The sequence below is a fragment of the Delphinapterus leucas genome, chromosome 6 (genome assembly GCF_059928025.1).
Source record: "Delphinapterus leucas isolate spDelLeu-1000000601 "Yukka" chromosome 6, BTC_Dleu_Yukka2, whole genome shotgun sequence".
In the NCBI taxonomy this organism is placed as follows: domain Eukaryota; kingdom Metazoa; phylum Chordata; class Mammalia; order Artiodactyla; family Monodontidae; genus Delphinapterus; species Delphinapterus leucas.
In genome coordinates, this window is record NC_143134.1 from 53,049,534 (window position 1) to 53,059,271 (window position 9,738).

General features: G+C 42.0%; 1 protein-coding gene across 1 annotated transcript in view; it reads left to right on the forward strand.

Moving 5' to 3' along the window:
* Positions 1 to 9,738, forward strand: part of ELAVL2 (ELAV like RNA binding protein 2) — a 250,598-nt gene that overhangs the window by 182,375 nt on the left and 58,485 nt on the right. The gene's annotated exons all lie outside the window — the stretch shown is intronic.

Sequence of the window (9,738 nt, forward strand, 5' to 3'; positions counted from 1 at the left end):
TAAATAATGGTCAGCTATGGTTACATTTATCCCTATTTTGAATTACACAAACAATGAAAATCGTCATAGACAACACAGAAAAGCACATGGCAAACATTTCCAGTCACCCCAAGTTTCTCTCACTAGAAATAACTGCTGTTGTTAGAATCTTGATATAAATATCTTCAGATATTTTTCCCTGGGAAATTTTTATAATGGAGTCAAATGGTCTATACTATCCTGTCACTTAGGTACTGACTTCAAGGTACACAATGGCCATGCACCCATGCAAGTAAACACACATCTGTATCCTAACTCATAATGACTCTCTGGTATTCCTCTGTACAAATATATACCATAATTTACTTAATTGTTGGACACAGATCTTTTTCCAATTTCACTGTATAATAAAGTACTATTTATAAGTCTCTTATATGTATATTTGCACATTTATCAGACTATTTCTCTTGGATAATTTCCTAGCAGTGAAATAATTAAAGAAATTTCTTGATAAACTCTTTTTTGATACGTCATTGACAAGTTTTATAGCTTAGTTTTTAAGGCCCACTCTTTTCCCTCTCCTAAAATGGAATAGTGTTACCATAGCAATAGGAAAAAAATAATCAGTACTCTTGGAAGGGGCTAATTTGTCTTTGTCTTCATTTTAGCTCAGAAAGTTAGATTTTGTGCCAAGACACATAAAATACCTGTTTGGAATCTCTCCTGGGTTAGGGGGTCAGTGCTTCTGGCGATGACCTCAGCATCCCTGGTTATCCTGTTTGACAAATTGGCTCCCCTGTCATCTGCTGGAAAGGCTTTGTCAGTCACCGTCGGTCACGTAAGTTGCTCTGTCTAGGGAGACTCCGTGACTGATGAGTGTCCTATCAGCCTGTAATTTGGAAAGCGGTCAGTCATAAACAAGGCAGTTTATGTAAAGATCATTAATTTAAAAAAAACCAATTCGTTATGGTAGATTTATTTGGGGATCTGATTCATTTCTCAAAACCAATTTAAGGCATGGTGCCAGCTACCTGTTGTCTGGATTTTCTTGAAGACAGGAAGAAAATTAGTGCATGATTAAATGATGAATTTAGTGCCTTTCACTTTAGACCAGCTTCTAGGGAGGGTCTCCTGTTTTGGAAAGAGAGCTTGAAATCTGGATTCTCAAACTGGCGGTTGAATTAAAAGATGGTCAGAGATGGTCCTAGTGTAACTTCAGAAGCATCCATGTGAGGCAGGTGAAGCGCTCATGGGGTGAAGGGCGGAACATGGTTCTTGGGAAGGTGGAGATGAGCAGCAGGAAAACATCCTTTCGTTACACAGCTGCTGAGATCCGGCTGGGGAACCCTGAAGCTAGACTTAAAACAACTCTGTGGTGGTGCTAACTGAAGTACCAGCTTGCTTATTCTGTGTGGCAGAAAATAAGTTTACATTCACGTTGTAAAATGCAGAGTCTCATGTGGTAACCGGAGTGAGAGCCATTATATGGCATTCTTCTCTTGTTTGTTGTTTTTCTTAAAGAAGGCGGGTAGCAGTTAAGACTGCTTTGGAGAAAGACAGCGTAGGGCTTGAGTTCTGGCTGTGCCGCTTTCTAGCTATATGACCTAGGCTTGTCCCTGTTCCTTTCCCTGGGCCTAAGCATTCTTATTTATGAAATGAGCCAGAGTAGCAACATCTCCCTTATCGGATATTTGTAAGAGTACAATGGCATAAAACACATAGTAGGATCCCTGCCTAGCACATGGAAAGAGGTCAGTAAATGCTGGCTCTTTTTCAATATGATGTATAGTATAATTACAATTATTTTCTTAAAGCAATAGCATACTTGATGGGTTTGAGTCATATAATCAAGGGCAGTACCACAGCCCTCATAATCATGCATAGGAAGATGACTTGAAATAGAACCTTACATGGTTCTAGTCTTCTCGGTTTTTGTGCTCTAATAAAGGAAACTGCAATATTTCAGTGACTTAGTACAATAAAGTTCATTTCTTAATGTATCTGTTAAATGGGATGTTGCTGGACAGAGGGTAACTTTCCTTCACGTAGTGATTGAGATCCCAAGCTTCTTCCATTCTGTGGCTCCACCAGCCCTTAAGACCTCAAATTTGGTGCCAGCAAAGAAGGGAGAAGCAATAAAGGGACGTTGTGAGAGGGTTTTCCATGGTTCTGGCCTAGAAGTGGTGCATATCACTTCTGCTCACATTCCATGCTCTAGAACTAATTCACGGCTTCACATGTACTGCAAGTAGTGGGATTGAGAAATAGAACCTCTGGGTGGGCAGCGACTTCCCAGCTCTACACCACAGAGAGGGTGCATGAATTCTGGAGAAGAGCTAGCCAACTTGTAATCTATGCTGAGGTTCCAAAGCACGGTCAAGTGAAGGTTTAGATGTTTTGTCTGTCCCTAATATTTTAAAGGAAGAAGTGATGAGATTTTGGTGACAGAGGAGATTAAAGGAGAAGGGAAGAAGGATTTGAAGTTTGAAGTAGTGGATCTAACTAGGCTGGTGATCGTGACATTATAGGAAGTAGGGTTTGGGGCAGGTCAGCACCTTTGTGGGAAAAAGACCAGGGAAGGGTGTTTGAGGCAACTGTGAGCTGTACCATGGAAATTTTCCTTAGGCGCTTGGAAAAATAGGCCTAGTGCTTCAGCCTGGCCATCTTTCCTAAATGAGGGCACATTTGCCTGTATCCATCTTAGATACTGAGCTGTCAGAAGACGAAGCTCAGGACTTACCTTTCCTTCATGTGCAACCCAAACAGAGGGGAAAATCTAGGCTTTTTTTGGATATCTTTTTCAGAATATGCATTTTCAAGAAGACTGTGCCTAGCGTACCTTGGGACTGGATTTACCATCACATGATTTATATTTGTTCCACTGCCACCCAGGGAGAGTGAGCCACCCTTGAGTACAGGAGACCTCTTGAGGAATACGGATCCAGCAGAACTCCGGGCAAGCCATTGCGTGATCCATGTTCATTATACCATCATCTATCTGGTGTCTGCAAACTTTTTATGGTATTTTGATTTAAGTTGGCCTCAGTGTAGGACTGGGTGACTGGCTGCTTGCACTTAAACAGTTTGTTAACCTCACACCACAGGGGAGGAGTTTTCTCACAATCCTCGGATTCTGTAAAGAAGTGTTTATTATCTGCAGTAGTCAAAATTAGATTCTCCCTGCATAGCTTCTTATGCAGATACTTCATTTAATAATTCAACCTGGGTGAACATTTCCTATGGTTTAAGTTTACCTTCCTCCATGCTATCCGTATTTAATCGAATATGCCTTTCATGTTGAGCATCTGTGAGTTTCCTGTCCTCAAGAATCTTAACACCTTGATGTAAGATGGTATACCCAGGCCATCTTCATCTTGGCAAAATCATGTGATACATCTAGTAATCACTCTTAGTCTGCTTGGACTGCTGTAACAAAATAGCACAGACTGGATGGCTTAAACAACAGAAATTCATTCCTCTCAGTTCTGGAGGCAAGAAGTCCAAGATGGAGGTGCTGACTGATTTGGTTCCTAGTAAGGACCCAATCCCTGGCTTGTAGATGGCCACGTTCTCAATGTCAGCTCACATGGCCTTTCCTTGGTTGGTACATATGCATGGAGAAAGAGCTCTCTCTGTCTTCCTCTTGTAAGAGCACTCATCCCGTCATGACGCCCCACCCTCGTGACCTCATCTAAACCTAGTCACCTCCCAAAGGCCTCACCTCCAGATACCATCACACTGGGGGTTAGGGCTTCACAAATGAATTTGGGAGACATGGAGACATTCAGCCTACAATACCTACCTTTATCAATTCAGTAGGTTTTACCCTACACAGAAACTTGTTTAGTGGAGCTGAGGGTCTTTTCCACATTTCAGATGGAAGAAAGAAAAAGGTACAGATGGATCATCCTGACGGCACTTTTTTCTTGTCGTGATAACATTATAGCTGTTTATTTATTCATTCAGTCCTTAAACATTGATGACACAGTTATGTACCAGGCAGTGAGCTAGGTGCTAAGGATGCAGAGACTTTTCAGACATGGTCAGTACCCTCAGATAGCTTGCAATTAAAAATAAAGTCAGCCTTTACACAAATATGCCTGGCAAAGTACTGTGATAGGAGCTAGTGTAGGGCACGGTGGGGACCCAACAAAAGAAGTGGTTCTTTCTGCCTAAAGATATAGGGGAGGGGATCCTGTCAGAGGAGCTTGTGAGCAACGGTGGGTTGGTGTTCGGAAGTCGGGCATAGAGGACATGGGCATTCGACTGAGGAATCAGCGTTGCCAATTTATGTAGCTCTGAAATGACCTGGTGTGTGTGGAAAAGCACACAGTTCAGCATGGGTTTTATTACATGAGGACTTAGCTAGAGATGAAGCAGGTACCCTATGCAGGAGGACCCCACCCCATGTAAGGATTTTATACCTTATCTTTTGGGTATTGGGGAACCATTGAAGGGTATCAAGCTTGGGAATGACATTGACTTCTGCATTTTAGAAAGATCACTGTGGCACATTATAAAGAACAAATTTAGAAAGTCATGTTACGTTTTATTTCATCAGTAAATTGGACCTTGAAAGTTGGGATGTTAACTATTATCAGACATCTTTTGAGGATCACTGTGACACAGGTCTAGAAGTCCATTTATGAGAAAGTGTGGGAGAGACATGAATTCTGTTGCTCAGCAGCTCTGCCTTGAACTTTGACCTGAAGAAGATTGAGCTCATTCCATCCTGGGGCACTTACACCACCTAGAAAGGGTCATTGCCCTCAGGTTCTACTGCTTTACCTCATACTGTCAAGCAACTTAACCTTAGATGAGAAAATACAGTGTTGGCCCAAGAGAGGTCACCGGCTTTTTTTTTTTTTTTTTTTAAGATAAGTTTCAGCAAAATGTTTAATCTTTCTGAGTCAGTTTCCTCATCTGTAAAATTGGAGTTCCTACTATCTGGCCTGCAGAATATAATCAGTTCTGCTATATTTATTTTGAAACCATTAATTTGTTCTAATATGCTCAATAAGGGGAAAATTTGATCATAACATGGATTTTATATTTGCTTATTCAAGATTTTGTCTGCAAGAAACATTAGGTGAACACAGCTGACCCAGGTCACATAGGAGTACACAGATCACAAATCCACACCTCAGGAATCTACCAGCTGCCTCAGTTCTCTGCAAGGGTTGTAAGCCACAGCCATCCAATCTGGTATTACAACTGTCCCTCTGGTTTCAGATAACCCTCCCTCCATCACAGTAACTCCTGAGCTGCCCATTTCCACAAACAAACTCGGCCTTTTCCAAGGTGAAGTTCCATAAAATTCCATACATACTTATTGTAGTATTTATGTATTTCTTAATCATTCAGTATGTATAAAACTATGCTACTCTTTTTATTAGGTTTCTCTGTGTCACTGACAAAATTTTGTGAGTGTTGTATCCCTAGCCTCAATTTTCCCGTGAACCCTGTGGTTTTTATTGTGCGATTTTGCATAGCATAGTGATTTTTAAGAATGCCTGTGTTGAGTTCTAGCAGAACTGACTATTTTGTGAAGATTAAATGTTAGGATGCATATGATAACATTCTTGGTACAATATTTACACGTTGTGGGCATCCACGTAGGCTGATTTTCCTCCATTCAGGAAGCCATTCGATCAAATAGGAAGTATCTTTTCAGTCAGCATTAATATGGGTCACACTTCATCATCAGGTGAGGGGACGGGACCGTTGGTGGTGGGCTCCTGGGGGCTGCTCTGTCTATTCCATTTACCAGTGCACCCCGATGGGACGTGTGCTGGTTAGTACCTAAGCTTTGTCTCCGACTCCCAACTCGCACTCTGTACTCGACTTGGGGTTTGGACTGGGAGTCAGTCCTTGAAGCCAGCTCCCGCTTTGATCCCGCCCACAGGGAGGGAGACTGGGAGGCTGGAAAAGGGGAGGAGGGGTTGCTCCTTCCTGTATGTTTGTTGTTATGCTTTTCATCCTGGCAGTGGTCCTTTGGTTCAGCCTCCAGTTTGTTTGTTGTTTTGACACAGCCAGCACTGGCTGGGCAGCCCCGACTCCTCAGAAGTCCACACCCAGCTCACAGAGCCCCTTCTCTAAGCTTCTAGAGCTCTACCCTTTCTTCCCTAAGGGTGGTGGTTGCTTCCTTTGGTTTTTAAATTATTTTCATTTTTATTTATTTTTGGCTGCGTTGAGTCTTCATTGCTGCACGCGGGCTTCCTCTAGTTGCGGTGAGCGGGGGCTACTCTTCGTTGCGGTGCGTGGGCTTCTCATTGCGGTGGCCTCTTTGTTGTGGAGCATGGGCTCTAGGCGCGTGGGCTTCAGTACTTGTGGCACGCAGGCTCAGTACTTGAGGCTCGCGGGCTCTAGAGCGCAGGCACAGTAGTTGTGGCGTACAGGCTTAGTTGCTCCTTGGCATGTGGGATCTTCCCGGACCAGGGCTCAAACCCATGTGCCCTGCATTGGCAGGCGGATTCTTAACCACTGCGCCACCAGGGAAACTGCTTCCTTTGGTTTTTATTTCTGCATTAACTCACTGTTCCCTGTTTACTTTTTCGATTCCACAATACCTATTTAACTAATTCCTTATATCAAGGTCTCTCTGGTAAGATACTTGGTATGGTTTCTGTTTTCCTCCCAGGATCCAGGATGGAAGATACGGTAATTACAGTGTCAGTAGAAGTGGTACAAGAGCAGAAGGTAGGATGACTGGTTGATAACCAGGATTTGAGAGGCTCAACTGAGAAGCAGCAGTTCAGAGATCCTCTGACTAGGATGCCGGATTAGTGCCATTGGGGTGAAGAACTTGGGCCCTGGAGCCTCAGCTCTGCCATTTAACTAGTTGTTTCTTCAACAGTTTATTTGATTCCTTTAAATATGAATTTCTGTACCTGAAAAAATAGGGATAATAATATCAGTGAGTTATGGGCAGGACTAAATGAGATAATACTTACAACGTGTTTAGGGCAATGGCTGGCACATGAATAAGCTCTGAATTAAGGATTTTCCATTTCCATGCTGCTGCTGCTTGTGTAGTCACCCTGGGGAATGCCTTTTGACGTCTGTGGCTGTAGTTACTCATGTCCTTTTGTTTTGAATGGCATCAAAGGAGGCATTTCATAGCCCAAGTTTTCAGTATTGAAGTTATCTTTTTACCCACAGATAACTTGCTAACTGTGCTCAAGAGTGACTCACCTTTTGAAGCTCATTTTAAGCAGAAAGCTTTGTTCGATGAGCTGAATTTAGAATGGTTAGTTGCTTTGCAGGGGAGTTGCCGCTCATCCGTTGAGGAAGCTGGTGACCCTGTCCCAGTGCTTTGTCACGCAGATTGGATGTTGGAATGTACTATGGGCTTGAAGGCGTGATGCAGCAGTGCTGCAGATGCCATGATATCACTCTAATAAAACGATCTTAACTGTCTTAACACTCAAAAGAAAATCCCTGCGTAGAGTTAATATAGTATGGGTCCCGCATTTAAGTGCTGGATATGAATTTCATCTCTTCTAATTGAATGCATGAATATTACATTTCCTCCTTGCTCAAAATTCAAATTAGATCTGAGACTAAGCCCTTTCTTGCCAAAGTGGAGAGATGCCCAACACAAGTTATTGGGATGGGAATCTTCCTAAGGTTTCCCATGAGTTCCTGAGACCTTACACAGTTCTGACGTTCTGTGAAAGTATTCTTGTTCTTATCTGTATCGGTTGACATTGACTCATTTTTTAAGTCAACATGATCCATTTTAAAGGCAAGATGGGCACAGCAATCATTTGTCAGGGCACTAAGCTGCAGGATTTGTTTTACACTTTCCAGGTACCACATAGTCTTATTTAGAAGATGCACTTGGGCACCCTATTTGTTGTCTCACTCGAAGGAAAGCTAACCCATCCCTCTTTCCTTGCCACCTGCTGCCCCTTTCAGCCCTCACATAAAGCCCCGGAACTCAGATCACAAAGACGTATAGCTATGTTTTTATAACAGGGAAAATACTCCTTAGGATTTTGCTTCTTAGAGTTGTGAGTAAAATTCAAACGATCACCTCAATAGATATTATGCCGCAGTCCTGCTTGTCAGAAATCATGTTCAAAACTTTGCGTTCAGTACCCCTAAACCTTGATAATTCTGCATGGTATTGACCCTGTCTAACAAATGAGGAAGCTGAGGCTCCAAGAGTTTAAATGATATGCCCGAGGACATACAGCTGTTAAATGATAGAGCTTGGATTAGAGGGTTGAATATTTTTTTTGTTTGTTTTTTGTTTTTTTGCGATACGCGGGCCTCTCACTGTTGTGGCCTCTCCCGTTGCAGAGCACAGGCTCCGGACGCGCAGGCCCAGCGGCCATGGCTCACGGGCCCAGCCGCTCCGCGGCACGTGGGATCTTCCCGGACCGGGGCACGAACCCGTGTCCCCTGCATCGGCAGGCGGACTCTCAACCACTGCGCCACCAGGGAAGCCCGAGAGTTGAATTTTTAATATATGAGACTTTCATACATTTCTTTATGGATGATTTGATGATTGGCTCAAAATGAGAGAGAAAAGGCACTCGGCTAGCCATTTGAAAGAGAACGTTATACCTTAGAATGTATTTGTACTTTAGAGTATTCACAACTTAAGTGTTTCGCATTTTGCCTTGAAAGAGAAAAACAAGGTGAACATCAGTATAGATGAAATTGTGATTGTGGCTGAGTGGTTACTCTGGCATGAAGGGTGGTCTTCTGCAGGAAGCCTGCTTGTTACACGAATGTCTCAAGGCATGCTTTTGATTTCTGAGCCCTAGGCCATGTTTGTATGGGGACAAGTATTTTGGTACATTGCCATTTTTATGTTGTTGGCCTAGGGAGCTGCTAAATAAGAGTATCTATCGCTGGTTATGAGGCTGTGAGCTGCATTGCCACGGCCTCCATTCTCTTGTTCCTACGTGGTGGTTTTGTGACCTCTTCTTTTTTTTCCTCTTGATAGATAAACTGCAGTTAATCCTTGTTTTAAGAGCACCTGGCAAACACAAATATGGGCTCATGGTTAAGAAATGAATATACATTTTTTAAATGGAAGAATTTATCTTATCAAAAAAAAATTTCCACCTTCATACATTTTAAGTGCTTGGGTCATGTCACTGAACAAAATTCAGATTTCTACTTAATTTTGTGGATTGTGGTGGATCATATAGTCTTTTGAGGGGAAATAGGCCACAAATATTATGCATAATGTATACATATATTTACATGGACATAGAAGAAATAAGACAATTGTGGATAAGAAAGAAAGTAAGGGGTATCAGGAGTCAAGCTGAGGAGTGTTGAATCATTAAATACAGTGGGCAAAAGGATTAGATATACATGAACTTATAATGGCTATTGCTAAAAGTTTGCAAAGAACTCAGCAAGGGTTTGCAAAAATGTATTTAGTGCTAGGCCTGGTTATTTGACCTGTCATTTCTGTGTGGAGTAGTGCAAGCTGATAATGGCAGTGCAGATTCATTGTTTCCAGTCAAAGATAGAACAGTCTTGGTTTCTTTCTGTCTGTGACAATCCATGAAAATTAACTGGCATGGTTTCTCCACAGATACGTTAGGTATAGAAATAAACATTAATTCTTATAATATATTGTGCTTTATGGAGCTTTTGATTTAATACATTTAATTACTTTGAAAGATTTGGAATAAATTTACAAATATGCTAGATATAATGGTGTATAGCAATCTACAAATTAATTGGTCTTCATAAACTAATGGTTGTTTATTTTTATTATTTCTCAAATAG